Here is a 21768-nt window from a genome sequence, read left to right as displayed (position 1 = left end):
CCCACTCTTCTGCTTAGAATGGGGCTTTCCCCTCCCCCGCCCCTTTTTATAAATAAAAATAAATAAATATCCGTTCCTCTAGAGGTCTTTAACCGGTTTTTCAAGCCCGGCCTTCGAATGTCAGCGGCGGCGGCGGCAACAGCAGCAGCAGGGCTCTAGAGTGAGTCACTGTTTGGAAATGGAGTGGGCGTGTGTTTGAATGTAAGAGAATGAATGATGTCAGGAAAAGGCTGTGGTAGACAGGGGAGGTGGGGACAAGCAAAGAGCATGAAGCTGGCTGAAAACGGAACAGCGGTTTCGGGAACAGAAAGGGTTTGCTCGCCTGTAGTCTCTTGTCTTTCTCTCCTCCTTCCAGGAGCCGCTCTCAGGAAAGCTGGAAAGCTCTCCAGCTGTTGCACGGCCGGCCTAACGGTCCAGACGGCATTCCCCGGAGGCGGGGAGGGAAAGGTGTGCCGACTAGAAGTGACGGGGTGGATGAAAACTGGGAGCGGAAGACCGGGTGGGCAAACTTTCTTCTAGCTGTTTCTCCTTGCGGCTATTAGCCCAGAGGTAGGAGTGTCCCTGTTTGTAGCCAGAAGGAACGGCAAGTACTTTAGAGCCTGGAAGCTCTAAAAAGAACTAGTTCATGCTGGGTTGCTGGAAGGCTTTGAGTTCCTGCTCTGAGGCTATTGCCTTCGTTTAAAAAAAAAAAGAAAACAAAAGAGGTAAGTTCAAGAACTTGATGTGTCAACCAGAGGTTTAATTCTGGGTAAGGAAAATTGATGCTTCAATTGCTCAGTGTGTTTTCCCTTTAAAGAAAAAGGCAAAGAGCAAATCTTAGGTTATTGGCAGATAGCAGGTTTATAACAGATTTTTTGGCTGTAACATATATAAGAGGAATTCTCCTAATGAGGCTGACTTCCAGAGAAGGGTTTTTTTTTTTTTTTTACAATTTGCTGTGTAGGTTAAAAGTTGTGAGGAACTGTCAAGTATGTTTTCATTAAGGAACTTTCAAAACAGCCAGAAACTTCTTGTTTTGATCTTATTGGTACAAAATATTATAAAAAGTTAAATATAGACGTTTCCTTTGGAAACCTCTCTTATAGGTAAAAGTGTTCAGTTATTGTGAACTAATTCAGTTCTAAGACATATCTTAACATTCAATTTATTTTCAAGATTTTGGCCAATGAAGAATTTGTATATTATAATGGTAAAGGGACAATAGGAAATAGCGATTGTGAGCCTTGATTTTTAGTTTGTTAAAATATAAGCACTAATAGCAATGTTTGCCATATTACCGTGGTTTTTTATATAATGGACATATTTGGAATATATAATGGTCCTAGAAAATGACCATGTGTCCTTAGAATAAAAACAAATGACTCTATATTTTCATGTTAGAAAAAGTATAATTGAAAACAGCTAGTTGTTAGAATTTTCTGTAGATTGACTTGACTTGATAGACACCTGGAAAGCATAGACAGTGAGTTTTGATAAATGTTACTTGCCTGAAGTCAACTTTCCCCAAGTACATGTACTTAGTGTACTATAGTGTGCATCTGAGAAAGGAACCTGGAGATAATTCATTCTGTAAAAGTCAATAAATGGTAGTTTGGAATGGCTGGAGAATTGCAGCCTATGTGATAAAATCAGCTGTATGAGGAAGAACACTATAAAAATAGGTACATATATAAAAGCAAATAGGTTTCCTGTTACTTTGATGTGTGTACCTTGAAGTGTTATCAGGCTATTCTCAGAAAATACAATTTTTTAAAAACAAAAAAATAGCTTAGAAAGTACACTACTGATGTTTAACTCATGTTTAACTTTGGCTGTTACATTCTTTTCCTAACTTCATTTAATTATTTTAAAAATATCTGATAATGCAAGTTAAGCATGATTGTTGCCTTACTCTGTACTTTCTTTGTGGAAAATATAGATGTTCCAGTCTACAATGTTTCTACAGTGGTTATATGTAACAATTAAGTGCAATATTGTTAATTCTTCTAGTCATTATTTTTTAATTTAATTGTTTAATTGCATTATATAAAAATATGGCATTTGCTTTAATTGACATAATACATCAGTTTATTTATAGATCCTCTGAAATTTCTCCGTTTGGGTTGTGCAAACATACAATAGATTCAGTAACAATTGTAATGTTTGTCAAAGTATGAATATCTTTAGATTTCATTCTACCATCCTACAGAAATAAACATATAGCACCCTTTTATGAGCATAGGTAACGATAGCCAACCACTATTTTCTAAAATATTTTCATACTAGAAAATTAAAACCTCATCAGTTGCGGAACTAGGATCCAGTTATGTCTTTTTCATCAATAGAAACACTAAGAGATCACAATACATTTCCTCATGTCCTTAAATCTTCTGTGGAGGTTTGGGAAATCTGAAGCAGGCCAAGGAAAACAAGAGAAATTCAGATAGGAAGAAAAACTCCTTCCTTTCTCTTCTTAATGCATTCTGGATTCTCATTCTTTTTTAGGCCAAAAAAAGAAGCACATTTGATTCACATTTCAAAATTCATGGCTCCATGTAAACAAGTCATCTGACGTATATGAAAGGGTAACATGAGAAGAAGCCCATAAAGGTGTAACCACTGAAAGCAATCATAGTTACAAAAATGGATATGTTCCTGGATAAGTGGTTTGAATACAGCAGCCAAGTAGACACTCTAATGCTTTAGTTCTGCCAGCACCAACTGCTCAGAAAGAATGGAAGCATAGTTAGTGATGCCAACTTTACGTATATTCCTCTTCCCCCCCCCCTTAGAAATATATATTCAGGAAAGAGAGAAAGTAGATGAATTACCTAGAGAATAACTCATTAACTATCACCAGCAGGAAAATGCTGATACATGAAATCAAATCAATTAAGGCTTCATGTGATCGGTTCTGGCATTACAGGATCACTTTCTTGAAAACACAAAAATTGATTCTAAACGTCAATGTAATTGTTAAATAGCTAGTATTGTGTTCATTTTTTTAGCAATACTATTTTTCTTGACAGTTTTAACAGTTTTAAAACTCATTTATTTCAGCAGTCTAATGAAAGTGTGAAGTATAAAGAAAAAGAATGTCAAGCATTCTGACATCTAGGTAGAAATAAGATGCAAAAGTGTAGCTCAGCTGAATGGATTTAGGCAAAAAATAAATAACAGGACGCTCAAAAATTCTCAGTCCAGGAATGTGTATTTAGTATCACAACCAAGTGCAGAAATGTTTTTTTATGCAAATACTTCTTCATTATCCACCAAGCATTCTCATTTAGTTCCTTATTTAGTGGGAAATAGAATAAACAGCTTAATTATTTTTTTAAAATCTTGCTAATCTTTTGTAACTCACCAGAGTTGTATCTGTAGATTGTAAGCCACCACCTGATTCTCTGGATGTATCAAGAGATAAATGATAACAGTTTATTCATAAACAAGGTATTTATTATAATGCCTTCCTATTCACTGATAAAATAATCGCAAAGCAGGGAAACAAATTTATAAAAACAACTATTTTATAAATTGTTTATAAATTAATAAACAGTGTATAATATTAATAATAATTAATATTATTTGACATCAATAAATGTCAAATTGAGCTCAGCTGTAATTACATGGACAGATCCATATTATTATTATTTTTGGCAACAATAAGGAAGTGGTTTGTTACCATCTTTTGAGATGTTTTTCAGTTTGCCTGCCCTCTTGTATCTTGATGTTCTCCCATCCAAGAACTGCAAGTAGTGTCAATTTACCATCATTTGTTCAGAGATCATTTGAAATTATGGCAGTGCTGAAGGGAGTAATGACCAGTCCCCAAAGCTATGACTGTTATAGCAATCCTGCAGTCACATGATCAGACTTCAGGCACTTGGCAGCCTGCTTACACTTATGACTGCACGGGTACTTCAACTCCCACTACTGGAGTAACTGTCCCCTGTCTATGACCTTTTGGCTCCCTGCATACTGTGGCCCTTGCTGCCCTAGATGATTTTCACTGTCGTCTTGCTCCAACTGCTGATGAGGCATCCCTGCCCTGGCCCTTTGTGAGGCAGCTGCTGGCCACACAAGGCTTAGTTTCCCAGGTTGCTTCCAGCAATTTCCTTGTGGGGAAGATGGCCTCGTGTGGCAGCAGCTGCCTTGCTAAGGATCAGGATAGGCATATCTTGTCAGCAGTGGGAGAAAGAAGGTGGTGAAAGATGACAGGAGTCTTGGAGTGCAGGGCAGTGAGGGCAGCTAAGAGGTAAAGTCACATGATGTTGTGCCTTATAATTACATCACTTAACAATGGAAATTCTGGTCCCTGTTTTGATTACAAAATAGGGGATTTTGAGGATTACCTGTAACCAGGTCCAGCCTTGCTAAGTTATTTGTGATTAGTTAAGTCATCTGCTGTAACTATAATTAAAAATTCTTTAAATATACTCACATCAAAAAGGAGCTCAGAAATAGATGGTTTTGGTAGTAGCCTCATTGCCATGAATAATCTTTCCACAGAGATATAGATTTTTCAATATTGTTAACGTTTAGAAAAACTGCAAAGTTCAGTTTTATCAGTGAGCATTTCACTAATACCTTGTGCAGCACTGGATCTTGTTTTGGCTTTCTTTGATATTTGTTTCAATTATTAATGTAATTAATAATTAATGTTATATTAATAAATAATTTCATTATTAATTTCATTTTTAAATAATTATTATTAAATATTGGAAGGGACCTCCAAGGTCCCTTTCTATTCTGCTATTATTCTGCTATTGTCTTACTGTTTTCTGGTATATGAGCTGTCTAGACTTTTTTTTCAAAATGACGGAGGTATAAATATTGCACACCCCAAAAAAATACTTTGTGAGTTGGCATTGAAGACTCAACACCAACCATAACCAGGGAATTTAACAACTGTTCCATTTGTAGGCTATGTCTTCTTATCTGGGTAGATGAATAGCAAAGAAGGCAATGTAAATCTTTATAGGCAACCACAAATATCTTGAACTTAACTTAGTAGTACAATTCTAGGACAATTCAAGTTTACAATATACAGTATAAAGATCTTGATATAGTTGCCCCTTGAACAAGCTATTGGCGCATACATTTTGCACTAGTTTCATTTTGGGACTTCAGTAAGTATTCTTCCTATTATAATAATCTCGTTTTGGGTTACTTGTGAACTGACTAGCTGATGGCTAATGAAGCTCAGGAAGGTACTGTTTGCCACTGAAGCCATGAGACCAGGGATGAAATGCTCCCGGTTCGGACTGGATCGCCCGATCCGGTAGCGATGGAGGCGGGTGGTTCAGAGAATCAGTAGCAAAAATCCCTTCCCCCCCATTGCCCAGCTGAGCCGCGCAATCATCAGAGGCTTTTTTATTTTTAAAAGCATTTTTTCTACAACCTCTTTGGCCGAAAAAATGCTTTTAAAAGTAAAAAAAAAAAAAAAAAGCCTCTGATGATCGTGAGGCTCAGTTGGGATCATCAGAGGCTTTTAAAAGCATTTTTTCTACAACCTCCTCGGCCGAAGAGGTTATAGAAAAAATATTTTTAAAGGGAAAAAAAGCCTCTGCTGATCAGGCAAGTCAGCTGGGATCATCAGAGGCTTTAAAAGCATTTTTTTTACAACCTCTTCAGCTGAAGAGGTTGTAGAAAAAATGATTTTAAAAGTAAAAAAAATAATTGGCCACGCCCACTCAGTCATATTACACACACACCCCACCAAACCATGCCCACAGAACCGGTAGTAACAAATTTTACATTTCACCACTGCATGAGATTCTATTCATAATGGGGGTTCTAGAAGTACCTCTAGATTATCTGTTTGCTCCATTGGGGAGAGACAGCTCTGTTCAAAGCTAAATGAAGAAATCTCTTTCCAAAACACTTTTTGTAGTGGGATTTCAGCCTCAGCTAATTTTGCCACTAACATCATCATCAGTGGTTAGAATGCAGTACTGCAGGATACTTCTGCTGATTGCTGGCTGCCAGCAATTTGGCAGTTCAAATCTCACCGGCTCAAGGTTGACTCAGCCTTCCATCCTTCCAGGGTGGGTAAAATGAGGACCCAGATTGTTGGGGGCAATATGCTGACTCTCTAAACCGCTTAGAAAGGGCTGTAACAGCATTGTGAAGCGGTATATAAGTCTTAAGTGCTATTGCTATCATTATTATCATATTTTATCTCCTATATTGTATTGTCCTCATAATATCTCTATCTCTCTCTATAACTCTATCTAGATACAGTATATTACACACACACACACACACACACATATAATATGTGTATATATGTGTGTGTGTGTGTGTGTGTATGTGTATCTATATCTCTATATAAAATGATACCTTATTTAAATTTGTATATCAGTGATTGCATGACCTCTGTGTATGCCATATGATAAATAAAATAATTTGCAAATCTGGTGGGCTTTAATTAGCTGGATTGGAAGTATTCATGAGTTATATTATTATTTAATTTTTTTCTCCTTCATACCATATACCTGAGTGTGTTCTTATGCTCTATATAATTGCTTAAGTATTTTTATTTGACTGTAGGGATACTAATGTCTTAAAATCAGGATACTGATGTCTTAAAATCAAACTTTACTTTCTTTAAACTGATTTATGCTTTCAGCTACACTCCAATTTCTTAATTGGCCATTAATTTCTTTTCTTTTATTGATTTTATTTGCAGATTATTTATAGAAAAGATTTCTGGTTTAAGTAGATAGTTATGTAGTAAATACAGATATTTGTGAACACTATATAAATGTGGAATATATGACACTTCATTTTAATATGAATACAGTGCTGCTGTATGCTAAGCAGATGCTGGGAGAATGACTTGGAGGATGACTCTTAACAGAGATGCTGCTGTCTTTAAGATCTCAGCCTGTTAGGAGGATTATTGTACCATGGACGCTACTGTCCCAGATTATTTCAAAAGACATTAAGAATCACAGACAGTACTGTCCCAGCAGATGCTCTGCAATTTATTTAGGAACTGAAACAGGCATTGATAAGAAAGTTTCTGCAAGACAGATAAACTACTGTTTCCTCAAAGCTGCATCTGTTCAGAAAGCTATTTAACTATATTGTTCATTGCTGTTTAACTGCAAACTGATTCTTAGGCCGGAATCATTTTCAAGCTTACTGCACAATCCTATTGAACTCAGGAAACCTCTGATAATGTATAAATCAGATGGAAAGCAATTCTATGTTTAGTTTTGAGGAAGTCCCCTATTTTCAAATAAGGCACCTGATTTTACAGTTTTGTAGCTCATTTTTTTCGCTTATATCTGCCTTTTTACTTTTACTACAGACATTTTCTCCGCTCTAAACCTTTCTCTCTGAATATACAATGCAAACTAATTTCTCTTGGGAAATAAGTCAAGAAAATAATTCATGAAAAGACATGGGGAGCACTAGCTTTAAAAGTATGAGCTAGGCCAGTGATGGCTAACCTTTTCTGGACTGAGTGCCCAAAGCGCACATGCAGATACGCAAATGCACGTGTGCGTGCCTGAACCCCCAAAATGCAATGCGCATGTGGCCCCCGTGCATGCGCCCTGTCCCAATCATGCACACATGCCCTCCCCTGCACACCTGCCTCCCCCCGCACATGCGCCTATGCGGGGGAATTATTTTCAGAATTAATTTACAAATACACAAATGTTTTATTCTTCCAGGAAAAAGTAACTAATAATTGGACTCAATTATTAGTTGGACTCAACTATAATTATAATTGGACTCAAAGTCTGTTAGATTAATGATATAATGATATTATAATGATATAAACAGGACATGAAGTGAGGATTTGTATGCATGATTTGTTAAGCAAGGCATAATATCCTGATTTGCACTTAATGATACTAAGTCCTAATGAGTGAGTGCAGACATCATGCTGAACAACTCAGCTAATATATTTGACCTTGAGACTTGAAAGAATGTAATAAAATATTAAGTGACACTTTTTCCGCAACTATTCAAAGTTACAACAGCACTGAATGACAGCACTGGTCCTTGAAGTTTTGACCATCACAGCATCCCCATGGTCATGCAACTGCGATTTAGGTGCCTGGTAACTGGTGCACAATTATGGCGGTTGAAGCATCTCATGGTCACATGATCACCATTTACGATCTTCCCTGCTAGCTTCCAACAATAAAGGCAATGGGGAAGCCAGTGAGTCTCAAGTCACAGTCATGTGATGTTGGGCTTAAGAATCCCACATTATTCTCTTAAAGATTGTAACTGGACTTGCTACTCATAAATCAGCATAATGGCATGAGTTTTTGCTTAGACCATTGTTGTTTACCACTCCCAATTATGATTGTTAAGTGAGGAGTACATGTAAGGAGGGAAGATAAACAGGCAGGCAGATAAATTCAGAACCTTATTTCATTAATAGAACTGAAAGAATTGTGCTGATTGTATCTTATTGTAGAATTTACATTTAATAAATGTTACTTATTTATTATATGCACAGAAAAAGCTTTTGGATCTGACAAAAACAATTTTTTTACTTAAAATAGTAAAAATCAATGGCTTCGTTCATGATCCACTGAAATTCTTTTGAAATTTGATTCATCAAGAATTCATAAGTGTGTTCTCAATTTCTCTTTATTATCCTTTTTGCAAGTAGAAAGGTCTAAAGGCAGGAAGTCTTAATTTGAATTACCTGCTTTATTCCTTAAAAAGGCAGGGGTTTTGGTAATAAGTTGTGGAAGATTTTTAAAAAGTCAGATGTTTAGGACATAAAGCTGACAAAACTTTGAAGAGAGGTGACATTTATTTATTACTAGCTGTACCCGGCCACACGTTGCTGTGGCCCAGTCTGGTGCTTCCGCTGGGCTAAAAAAGCAAGGCTGAAGTTCCAAACTCTTCACGAACATTTGGTGGGCGTGGCCAACTCGACGTCACTCACTTTCATCAGTCACATGACAGCCCCCGAGCCATGCCTACCCAGCTGGTGATTAGGACAGAGAACCGGTTGCTAAAAAAATGGGAACCACAAAATCCTCCCTGTCTCCCCCTCTCTCTTTGTATCTCTCTATGTCTCTCTCTCTCCCCCCTCTGTATCTCTCTATGTCTCTCTCTCTCCCCCTCTGTATCTCTCTATGTATCTCCCTCTCCCCCTCTCTCTGTATCTCTATGTCTCTCTCTCTCCCCCCTCTCTGTATCTCTCTATGTCTCTCTCTCTCCCCCCCTCTGTATCTCTCTATGTCTCTCTCTCTCCCCCTTTCTGTATCTCTCTATGTCTCTCTCTCTCCCCCTCACTCTCTATCTCTATGTCTCTCTCTCTCCCACCCTCTCTCTCTGTATCTCTGTATGTGTCTCTCCCCCCCATCTCTCTGTATTTCTCTATGTCTCTCTCTCCCTCTCTCTCTCTGTTTATCTCTGCCTCTGGCCCGGCCTTTTCTGCATCCCCCGCCATCGCCCTTACCTTTTCAGGGCAGGCTTTCGCAGCTCTCTGCACCACAGCAGAAACTCGGGGGGGCCCTCCGTCCTCCCTACACAGATGTTCTCTGGGGGCTCGACGGGGAGACACATAGCAGGGAAGGGAAAGGAGGGAGGGAGGGGGGGTGCGGCGTGGGTTTGAGGCTGGATGGGGCTTCCCACCTGAAGGAAGAAAGCTGCAAAGCCAGGAGCCACGCACACCCCACTGGACCCCTGCTGCACAGTTCTCCCCCGCCTGCCAAGGGCAGAGGAATGATTAAATCCACCGCTCTTCCAGGCTAAATGAAGGAGGGCCGGCCATCCTCCCTCCTGCCTGTTTCCGCCCCCCCCCCCCCCCCGAAACCTCCCCGGAACCCTTTTTCTGCCAGAGGGTGAAATTTTTGTGTAGGCTCCGTGAACTGCCAGAGCGCCCACCTGGGAATCAAAGTCGGCGCTAGTCAAAGGCGACCCCGAGGCTCCAGTTGCCTCCATCTCCCGCTCACTGACCGGATTCGCATAGCGCTGGTTAGCGGCTGGTCTTTCTGGCCTCGGGGCCGGTGGTAGCGCTGGGCCATGCGTGATTCAGGCCAGGTGAGGGATGGAGGGTTCCCGCTCTGCGGACCCAGGCAGCCTTGTTGCCAGATGTTCTTTGGAGGAGCCAAAGAGCGGCTGGGGAGGGGGATGGGCAGCAATGGCGGGCGAGGCTAGTTTGTGGGGTGGCCGGGGGAGGGGGAGGTCAGAGCCAGGCTCGGGTGGCCCCGCCTCGGGTGGGCCCCGCCCAGCCCTAGAAGCGTCGGCTGTGAGGGCTTCCCGGTGGGGAGCCGGCTGCCTACCTGCCGAGCCTGGTGGCAGGATATGGCTCTCAGGCGTCTCTGCCTTCCAAATGCGCAGTTTCTTGGAAGCAATATGGAGAGTCTAAATATAAAGAGCAGAAATCTGTTGAGTGTAATCAGGGCTGGGAGGCTGCCATGTTGGTTCTACGTCCAGCAGATGGCGCTGTTTTTCAATGTTTGTCAATGTTTGTCAATGTCTTTCAATGTTTTCCAATGTTTTTCATGTTTTTACCTGTCACAGGTGTGACGTATATAATATAGGTATATAAAAACACGCCCTTAGTCGAATGCAACGTTGTGTCAAAATTTGAAAGCAATCGGTGAAGAACTTTCGGGGATGTGCGGTTATGTACAAACGGACATTTACATTTTTATATATATAGATTACATTTATTTGCCACCAATCTCGCCATGTGGTTATCCTGGGCAGCTTACATCAAAATGTTTAATTATAAAATATGTAAATATAATAATAAAGCAATATGAATTAAAAAATGGTGGGGTGGCAGCAGGGTGCATGGGAGAGGGGAAGTGGGGTCAGTCTAATAGCCATCTCTCATGTGGTACTCCTCCATTTAATTCCCAGGCCAACCAGCAGAGCCAGGCCTTCCTGGACTTTTGCTAAAAGGAGCAGCCATAAAGAAAAATTGGAGCAGTGTTACCATATCATCCATGATTTAATGTTATAGTATAAAAATATTTCCTTGTGGAATATTTTGAAGTGGATGGTTGCCAATGACTAACTGATTTGCATTTTAATCTCATATTTAGCAGAATTGGATTGCTTGTTGAATTGAACCCAGCTTTTTGGTTGCAAAATGTAAATGGTGGTTGCCTATCTATGGCACAACTTCCATATGGAGTACAGTTGGACTCTTTCTGATTTGTTCCTGGAAACTTGTATGGTTTCTAAAAACTCTTCATTATATATCTTGTTATATTTTAAATGCTGAAATAAGTGTTGGGGGCAGGCAGTGGTGAAATCCTCTGAAGTCTGCTACTGGTTCTGTGAGTCTGCTACCAAGCATATGCTTCATGCGCGCCTGAGGCACGCCTGCGCAATGCTAAAAAAGGAATATTTTGAAGCCTTCTGAGTCTGCAAAGGTAAGTAGAACAGTGAGGGGGGGAATCCGCTGTGCCACACGATTTAGATTAGCTGGAAAGCAGGAAATCCAACGATTCTAGCTAATATAAATAGCGCGTCACAGCTGATTGTCGCCCAGCTGATCATCGGAAATACCAGTTCACCCAAACCAGTAGCATTTTTTACTACCGGTTCAGGAGAACCGGTCTGAACCGGTAGCATTTTACCCCTGGAGGCAGGCATGGTGAAGATGGAGATATAGATGTTAGTACTTGGCTTCTGATTAATATTATACCTTTTTCTAATAAGATTAGTCCCACTAATGCTAGTGTCTATCTGAATAGGACTCATAGTATGCCTACTGTGCAAGATATGATGGATTAGTCAATCATTTGGAGGTAGGTGGTCCCACAAATAATCTGACCCTGTGCCATGAATTGTTGTTCAGCTGATAACCAGCATCTTGAATTGTACCAGGTAGGCTACTAAAAACCAATGCACCTTGTGAAATAGTGTTATATATGGTGCACCAACAACTACCTATTCCACTGTGTTTTGGACCACTTGCAGCTTCCAGGTGGTCTACTAAAAGTTAGCTCCACATAAAACACTATAACAGTAATACATAATATATACAATAATGATAAGCAATTAAATTGCAGTTGTCTTTTTTCTGTAAGTCAAATATTAGTTAAAATGTCTAATTTGTTCATTCAGTCACCTACGTTGTAACCAGATTATTGGAATATTATCCTTGAGGATATAAACATATATGCATTTACTTTGGAATAAATCCACAGAATCTATTTGGATTTAAAATTATGGGCAGACTGAGTAGAACTGGTTATTAAGGGTAGATTTCTAAAATTAGTTAAATGAACTGCATACAATATAATTGATGTTATTGGAATTTCAGGCATGCAGGAAAAGGGATTGTTTTAGAGTACACTAAGCATGATTTTTTTTCCTGTACACGTACACACACCTATGAGTAGATATAAAACAGAAAAGAGGCAAATGCATATTTGTTTATGTTCATTTATACCTAGTTTTCCCATAGATAGATTTTATTAAATTTGATGATTAATCAGCATAAAAAAAGAAAGGGTACAGTAACAAGCAATATGATTTTTTTGTACTTTTAGAGCTAAAATTCTTGAATAAAAATATATATTTTCCCTATGATTCTGTGAGATAGGTTGGGCTGACAGAGAACAGCTAGCCCAAAATCACTTATTGAGTTTACCAAGGGTAAGTTTGGACTAGAACCTGTGTTTATTTATTTAATTATATTCCTAGTGCAGTATATATCACTATCTTGTATTGAGCTATATAAATTAATTACCATTTTCCAGAAGTAAAACCTTTTTGACAAAGTGTATTAATAAGATTGTCAAACAGGGTTAGAGAATCGTGAAAACAGTCTAGATAGCTGCAGCTGCAAGATTTCAGCCATCTTTGATTTTCTTTACTCCCCCGCAATTGCCTTTATTTTTAAATACAATTAAAGCATAACTCAGTGACTAGAACATACATATATTTTGTACATAGTCCAGCTGTGGCTTAATTCCTGGCATTTGCAATCAGTGTTAGCAGGGCTGATAGGGGAAAAATGTGAAATGTGGAAGCCAAAATTGGTTGCGTTTACATGTCATCTTAATTTATAAACCATGGGTTACAGACTATATTGGTTGGGTTCACAGAAAATGCAATACCAAGCAAACCATCTATTTAGATAGATGCAAAGAAACACAGTTATAAGCAAAATAACATTTTCAAATGTTTGTTCCTAATGAAAATGAAATACAGTTTTTGAACTGTGTTGTTTTCTCTGAAGTAATATTTCAATAACTATTAAGCTTTATAGAACATCCTGTTAGCCTCCCTAATCAAATATATGACTTCTTGAAAGGAAATGTGTTTCCTAGGAACTGAGGAAAATCATTGGCAAGAGCCATAATAAATTACTTGGGTCACAACCATTTATTTGAAAATAAAAATAGGATAGTTCTTTGGCACCTTAAAGAAAAATACGGTGCATTATGATGTAATTATTTTGTTGACTATTGTACACTTGTTTAGAAATTGATATCTTTTAGTTAATGTATAAGATCATTGAGTTCAATTGCCCAGATATAGGAGTTATTGAATTAATTCACGTATTCCTCATATCTTATTAATATCTTTTGGAGCATCTTCTCCATCAATTTGATTAAAGGATGATATTCCTTCAAACATATTCCCTTGAGACTTATCTGAACTGGGCAGTTGTCCTGTTGCAGAATGGACTAGTAACCATTTTTAGAGAGAAACAATAGACGACATTGCCTTATATTCATTGTATTTAATTATAAATGCAACCTTAGGCAGATTTTCCTGCTGTGTTTTAGAAATACTCTTTTCACGATTCTTGCAAGTTCTCCTTTCTTTGCAGTTATCTTTGCTACAAAAGCTGTAGTAGCAGAAGGGCTATAATACTTGCTTTAGAAACCAAATGTTGCTGATTCAAGATCCAGCAGAAAATATATATTTTTTAAATTACTAATTTTCACTCCCTGAGCTAGATACTTTCCCCTAGCCATGTTATTTTTAAATGTCCAGGAGTGCATCATTTTTCCTACTCCAGATGGAAGGATTTCACCTCAAGAAAGTTGTCTCATGGGAGTGTAGTGTATATGTTAGTCTGCATTGCAATCTGAATAGCATTTGAACTGTTGCCAAAGTGTCTCAGTCTGAACAAAATCTTTCCAAATTAATTTAGCATCAAGCAAACATGAACACAGGACAGGAATAGTTTAAGGATGCTTTAGACATCCTTAGATGTGTAGACATGCCATAAAATTCTGACGGTTGGCCAACTAGCCATATTAAAAGCTTTATTTAATATCCAATGTTGGCTGTTTACTACAAAATTTATGAATGAAAATAACAACTTGACACAAAGATTAGTAATTTTGTGAAAATCTGAGTAATTTAAATGGCAATGGTTGCATATCTTGAATTTTGTAAATCGATACTTATCAGTGGATAGAAATCAATACAAATTTATATTTAAATATATATTCCTTTTATTCAGGAAAGTTCTTGAAAAGGTTGCAAATAGCCAAAGTATTGTGTAAGGAAAGAATTTTAAAAATTATTTTGATCCAACAGATTTTACTGAAAAACTTATTTAAAAATAGTATTTCCATGGTTTATTTGCTGCTCCAATTGAAACTGATTCTAAGTAGCCTGTATACTCTACTTTTCTAAATAAAGTTGACTTGTGGTTTAATATTAAATGTAAATTATGAATGGTACTTTGTTCTAAAATACATACATAATACTAGTAATAATAATTTTATAATAAAACTCAGTTATCCCAAATTCAATGTTTATTTATTTAATTAATTTATTAATCAAATTTACATACCTGTTCATCTCACATGAAGTATTGTTTATAGTGATTTCATAGTGGCTCTTTAGAATTTCAGAAATACTTGTTCAGAAAGTTCAGAACTAAACTTGGGGTCCTCTATATAGAAATAATCTGCTTCTTAAATTGAAGCATTTCTATTCTGCAATAAACTGCAGTTTTGAACAGTGACATATAAGGGAAGAGCTGAAATTTTAAAAGTTTTATTTTTTCCACTTGGTTTAGTGTTACTATGAAAGATTCAAGGAACAAAGGCTAAAAAAGGGCATAGTTGGTATTGTGAAATAGTTTGGCAAAAATTAAATAGAGCATATTAATAATACAAAATGGTGGGAAATACTTCTTCATTGATGATACTTTTAAAATTGCTAATCAGACTAGGCAACAATAGTTCTACATAAAAAATTCCATGCATCTGAATTCTGATGACATCATAATCAATTCCAACTGAATTACCTCAGACCACTCCTGAATATATGCACCTTAAGGGAAGTTGTGAAGTTGGGGCATTAAAAAGAGTTACTTGTTAGTCACAACAAGCATAGGATTCAGAAGAAAGAGCATCTAATACAAGGTCAGTAGGAAAATGAATGATTTTTCTTAGACAATACTTATTTGATATATTTTAATCCCCCGAAATTTGAATAAATTATTTTAGTTTATCAGTATAAATTTATAATCTGTAATGTTTTACTATAGTACTTACGGGTATTTTTAGAATATTTTTTTCTTGTCTTTCTGCTTTTCCTATACCTGTTACCAGAAAAAATAAGTAGATGGAAATATATAACTTCAGCTACAACTACAAGTAGGAAAAAGTGCTTGTTTGTGGAAGTATCCAGATTTATTCTCAAACCTATTTCTTGGTACTGGGTTAATATTGAGTGTTACATATAGCACACTCTTCAGGTTTATTCATATATTTCTTCCTCATATATCTGTCTACTGCTGTCTGTCTCTCTCTGTTTTACACATATACACATCCAGGCACACACATCCATATATACCAGGGGTGAAATGCTACTGGTTCGCTCCTGTTCAGGTAGTGATAAAAACTACTGGTTCGGGCGAACTGGTAGTAAAAAAAAAGCTACCAGTTCCTCCAAACTAGTATTTCTGATGATCAGCTATGCAGCGAGGTTTAGCTTTGCTAGAAAGCAGGAAATCCTGCTTTCTAGCAAAGCTAAACTGCGCTCCACAGCTGATCCCCCCCCCCCCGCTGTTCTACTTACTTTCCCCAGGTGCACGCGCAGCATGCACCAAAAGGAGGTTTGGGAAGGTAAGTAGAACAGGGGGGGGGGATCAGCTGTGCAGCACAGTTTAGCTTTGCTAGAAAGCAGGAAATCCTGCTTTCTAGCAAAGCTAAATCGCGCATCACAGCGCAATCCTTCCTCGCTTCTACTTACCTTCCCAAGCCTCCTTTTGGCGCGTACTCCATATGTGTGTGTGTGCAGAGTGAGCATTTGGCACAGTGCGCATGTGCGTCCAGCGAACCAGTAGCAAACCGGTTTGGATTTCATCACTGATATATACCCATACCTCCCCACAAACCCAGACACACACAAAAAACACACTACAGTATTTCTTTTGTGATCAGCAGTGTTGTGCAAAGTATAGAAAGCAGAACAGAAATGAGAAAGCAATCTAGTTTATACTAAAATTATTTACTATCCCATACTTTTCTGTTCTTATAAATCATCCATGCTTCCACCAAGCACATACACTGCTTCAAAGATTGTATTTTGTAATCAGCTGCATCCAACCTCAACTTTCTCAGTTTATCCTTTATGACTATTTACTCTTTTTCATATGTTTATTTTTCAGTTCTTAATTCATTCTCCATGCTGCATGCTATGCTGCAGAGTAGAATTTTATTTATTTGTTGGTGCCTATCTCACAAGGCTACTCTAGCATAAAACATGCCTTTTCAGATCCACTATACTGTAGTTGTTTTACTGTATTCAGACAGTTTCTAATATAGATTTTACTTATATAATTCAGTAAACAGATTGGTTATTTATATCTATTTTATTATCTTTTTATAATTTAGTTAATAATTGCTAATCCCTAATCTTTGAGTATACAAGCAATTTATTTTATTATGGATACTTTTATGTCACTTGATTCAGGTGAATATAAGTGGTTTACTGGTAGTCCTCAACTAATGACCATTCATAAATCTTTTAAAGTTACAAGAGCACTCAATAAGATGACTTATGACTGGTCCCCAAAATTATGGCTGTTGCAGCATCCCCACGATCACATGATCAAAATTTCAGCACTTGGCAGCTCACCTGACTTACAACCACAGAGGCGCTTGAATCCAGTAGTGGATTGCAAAACCCATCACTACCAGTTTGCTCGTGTGCACGTGCTTGCACGATGCTTCTGCGCCTGCACAGAAGTGTCCGGCGTGGGTGGGCGGAGCCTCCTGCCTCCGCTACCGGTTCGCCGATCCTGATAGAACCGGTAGCAATCCATCACTGCTTCAACCCAGTGGTGGATTTCAAAATTTGTTACTACCGGTTCTGTGGGTGTGGCTTGGGAGGCGTGGCATGGCTTGGGGGCATGGCAGGGGAAGGTTACTGCAAAATCCCCATTTCCTGGGACTTGGAAGGCAGAGAATAGATGGGGGCGGGACCAGTCAGAATTTTTACTACAGGTTCTCTGAACTACTCAAAATTTCCGCTACTGGTTCTCCAGAACTGGTCAGAACCTGCTGAAACCCACCTCTGCTTCAACCCCCATTCATGAGTTGGGGGGAACTATGACTATGTCCTTTTGGGCCCTGCACTCCATGCATCCTGCTGCCCTAATTGACCTTTGGTATCTTCTTGGTCCCACTACTGAACCAGTATATCCAACCTGGCCCTTTGCAAGGCAGCTGCTGATCTAGAAAAGGAATATGTCCTCATGAATATACTTGTACTACTATATTACTTCTCTGCTTCCTCTTTTATCACTTTGGGTGTTGACGGAGATACAAAGTTCCAGTTCTTGCTCTTCTCAACCTTTGTCATTTGATGCTGTTTATAATGAATTATATAACATGTCAGACTAAATAGCAATGCAATCTATAAAGTTATAGTAAACATTCCAATTAATTCATAAAGTCTAAATAATAGTCTCATATATTTCTTTTGTATCTAACACATTCCTAGTTCCCAAATATATGTTTAAAGAACCAAGATTCTAACAATTTTTAAAAATATTAACAATGAAGATGCAGCTTCTATTCTTAAAAATAGCTGGAGAAGAGAATGTTTGTATCTGGTCCCCTCCTGCCACATTTAATGGACAATAGTGTCACTTAAGAAGTACTAGCATATAGTACCTCTTTTTGATCTATTTATAAAGTGATTAATGCAGGTGCTTGGCAATGAATGTTACCTGTTGTGAAATTTATAGGAATGTGCTATATTCCTATGTGACTTGATAACCTCCCATAGCAATAATAAATATAAATGACACATCCTAAAAATAGTTCAGTCACCATTCCTTTAACAAAATGTGAGTGACAACTATTCCATTCACTGGTTGTTGACTCACTTTTTAGGTGAAGTAAATGAAAGTACATATTACTCAGCTCATGCTCCTCCTTTTAATTACTATGATTAATCTAACCCTTCTCATTTTTCAATTAGGTACTATTGCAATGCTGATCCCTATAGCCAAGAAATAGTGAAGTAGTTCAATGCCATTTAAGGTTGAATTATTAAAACTATAAGAAAAAAAACTGAATGAATTTTTCTAAAGCAGCAACTCTAAATATTAAACATACATTCAGATTCTCAGTATAGTTAAAAATACAAGACAAATACGTGGCAAAATATTTTTAATGCACGTTCTGGAGCAAACAGCATTTCTGCTTGGGCATGAATAAACACTGCACATGTTTTTTGTTTTAATATGTAATTGTTTATCTTAATAGATCCGATAATGCCACTTAGAAAAACCTCCTTGCTCATTTCTGTTTACTTTTACTGAGTTTTTCTTTTAAAAAAGATTTCACCTTAGCAGAAACAGTATGTAACTGGAATGCTGTTCCTTTATAAACAGTTTAAAAATTGAACAAACAATAAAACCAACAAAATGTTAAGAATTAAGGTATCTAAATTGAACAATACTTTAAAAAGAAAAATATAGAGAAGGTAAATGAAGGCAGTTTGTTTCTTAGATGGCCTCAGCTTCAGATTTTTCTTTGCTCTGAATGTTTTCAAATCTGTCTGACAAGATATACAGACAGATTTGTTAATGTATTTATTGTATATTGCTGCATAATAAAGTAAAATACTTTATAAGTAAAACTACATAAATATAATATAAAAACATAACAGGCAACAGGAACAACAATGGTAATGGGACAAATACAACATTAAATCACAATAATAAATAAAATAGTAATAAGACACTAAATTGTTAAAATGCTTATATGGTTCTTACAATAATTGAGAAAAGAAAGGATAATTTGACAGTGAAAATACAATAATGTAGGCATCAGGTGAGCTCCCACTTGATCAACCACCTCTGAAAAGGCCTTTCTTTTGTATCTTACCCACTTTGCCTCATCAGTTGCCCTCATCAGTTGAGGGTATCTGGAGAAGATGTTAAGTGAAGATCTTCAGTAAATACGGAAGGAGGAGCTGTAGGCCTCAGAGTTTAAGGCTTTGTAGGTTCGTACTGGTATTAGTATTTTGAATAAGGCCTAGAAACAGATTTTCACCCTGTACGGATGGCTAAGCAGTAGAATAATGTGACTGTATCAACCAATCCCAATTGGCAACTCATTTGACTGATTTTAATCTAACTGAAGTTCCCAAATCACTTCCAAGGTAGGCCAGTTTATAACCAGGTCATTTATAAAAACTGCAGGGATGTTTGTCCCAGCTAATTCATTGTTACAGACAGAAGGAAGTTTCAGCAATAGAAACTATTTTAGGCCTCTAGTTACTGTACTAGATATAAGAATGCCCTAGAAGGAATACAGTATTTTCTAGAAGATGACAGGCATCGCTTTTACAAGAGGAAAAAAAAACACAAATAGTAAAGCTGTCTTAATCTTCATGCAGCTAAATTATCCTGCCCAGACAATGGTACAAAACATGAATTGCCTTACCTATATTAAATGAAAAGCAGTAAAGCTTTTCTGCATATTATATCAGTGCATCCCCTTATCATCTCTTTCAACTTCTCTTTCAATGGTTTTGTGTAGGTGCTAAAAGATTTGAGAAATAAAATAATTGTCATGGAGCAGAATATTACCAGCAGCATCTTTTGAAATTAACATCCAGGTAAGGCTATGCTTACTCTAATATATGCTCTAAAATATATGCTTTCTGTTTTTACTGTCTAGTTGATGGGATGCACCAAACAATATGTTGATTTAAATGATAATCTCTAGGTGGAGATCCTATTTTACATAGAATACCATGAATGTGATTAGAGTAAAACTGAGTCTTGTGTTTGTGCTTATGGCACACTGGATATAAGAAAGGAAAATGACAGAAATATACTATATTAGGTTTATTGACAGAAAGAAACTGATAAAAAGTAATCAATGACAGCAAGGATCAGTTAAGATTAAAAGAAGCAGAGGAAACAGTTGAAGTGTGCTTTTGAGAAAAAATTAGAAAAAAATGGAATGGAGTGAAAAAGTCTAAAGAAGGAACCTCCAGCAATGCAAAATTAATTTAAAAAAGAAATAAAAGTTAGGAAATAATTTAAAACTTGAGGAAAATCTGGAAGGAGTATTTTAATACATTTGAGAATAATAGTGGAAGGTCAAAGAGAGAATTTGAAACATGCCATATACAGTATGTTAGCAGCCAAAAACCAATTAATGAGTAATGGAGTTTTATGCCTGAAAAATAGAAGAGCTCCAGGTATAGATAGTATAGCAACCAATGTTAAAATATCGATGTGGTTTGTTTAGTGTGCAACCTGTATAATATGTTTGCATGTGATATATAAATCAGAACAAGTAAATGATTTTATCTAAATATTTGCTTAAAAGATAGTGAATAATATATTGTGAGAAAAGAATATTTGTCAAAAGTGAAAATCTATATAACAGCTTGTTTCTGCCCATTTTTCTACATGGAAATGAGAATTAAGTCAGCAGAAACATGAAAGTTGAATGCAATGGAAATTAGATACTGAAAAAGTGTGTTGACAAAACAAGAGGTGGGGTCAAGAATGAATGAGTATTGACTGAACATTGATTGAATACAACAAAAGAAATTCATTGTAGTAGTTTAATCATGTAAAAAGAGTGAATAAAGTTCAAGATACAAAATAAATATATGAAGATAGAGTGGATGAACTGAGGGAAGAGGAAAGATTTTAAAAAGTGCTGTTGGGTAAAGTTGTTAGCCCCCTCAAAAAGAGATGAGAACTTTTAAAACAAATGATAACAAAATTATTATTCATTATTGTATTCCCCCCTCCCGTTTCTATATCATTCAAGGCAGGCCAAGAAAGAGGGACTGGCCCAAATTCACTATTAGGCTGGCTCTCACTTATATTGAAATGGTATGATAGTAGCATGATTAGTGTGCAAGAATACAAAAATATGAACGTATATACTGATCGCATTGGTGTAAACCATGTTAACAATATTTTTAGCTATATTAATGCAACAAATTTGTTAGGATTATTATGTCTTTTTCTGCCATGCCTAGCATTACTTTCATCAGAATGGAATAGTGCAGTGATGGCGAACCTTTTCCGGACCGAGTGTCCAAAGTGTGCGTGTGTGTGTGCGAATGCGTGTGTGTCTGTGCATGAACCCCCAAAATGCAGTGGGTATGCGGCACTCTTCATGCACCCCCACACATGCACGCAAAGCCCCCCACATGTGCCCTACCCCCCTACATGCTCCCTCCCACCCCGGCTCATGTGCGCACGCCCCTGCATGCACATCATTCCTGTGCATGCGCCCCCACAGCACATCCGCTTGCCTCCCGCACATGCGTGGCAGAGACCCAAAGACCAGCTGGTTGATGGGAGGGACATGCGCATGT

At 37.5% G+C, this 21768-nt stretch overlaps 1 protein-coding gene across 1 annotated transcript in view; it reads left to right on the top strand.

Moving 5' to 3' along the window:
* Positions 1-336: 336 nt before the first annotated feature.
* The window catches only part of SGMS2 (sphingomyelin synthase 2), a 37078-nt gene continuing 15646 nt past the window's right edge, over positions 337-21768 (top strand). Inside the window, exon 1 of the mRNA XM_070948542.1 lies at positions 337-704. The gene's annotated coding sequence lies outside the window, so the exon portion shown is untranslated. The remainder of the gene's footprint in view (positions 705-21768) is intronic.

The sequence above is a fragment of the Pituophis catenifer genome, unplaced genomic scaffold, assembly GCF_029215685.1.
Source record: "Pituophis catenifer annectens isolate HBS135680 unplaced genomic scaffold, rPitCat1.0.hap2 SCAF_8, whole genome shotgun sequence".
Taxonomy (NCBI): Eukaryota; Metazoa; Chordata; class Lepidosauria; order Squamata; family Colubridae; genus Pituophis; species Pituophis catenifer.
The sequence above is the reverse complement of the archived record's forward strand: the minus strand, read 5'-3'. Positions and strand labels throughout refer to the sequence as shown.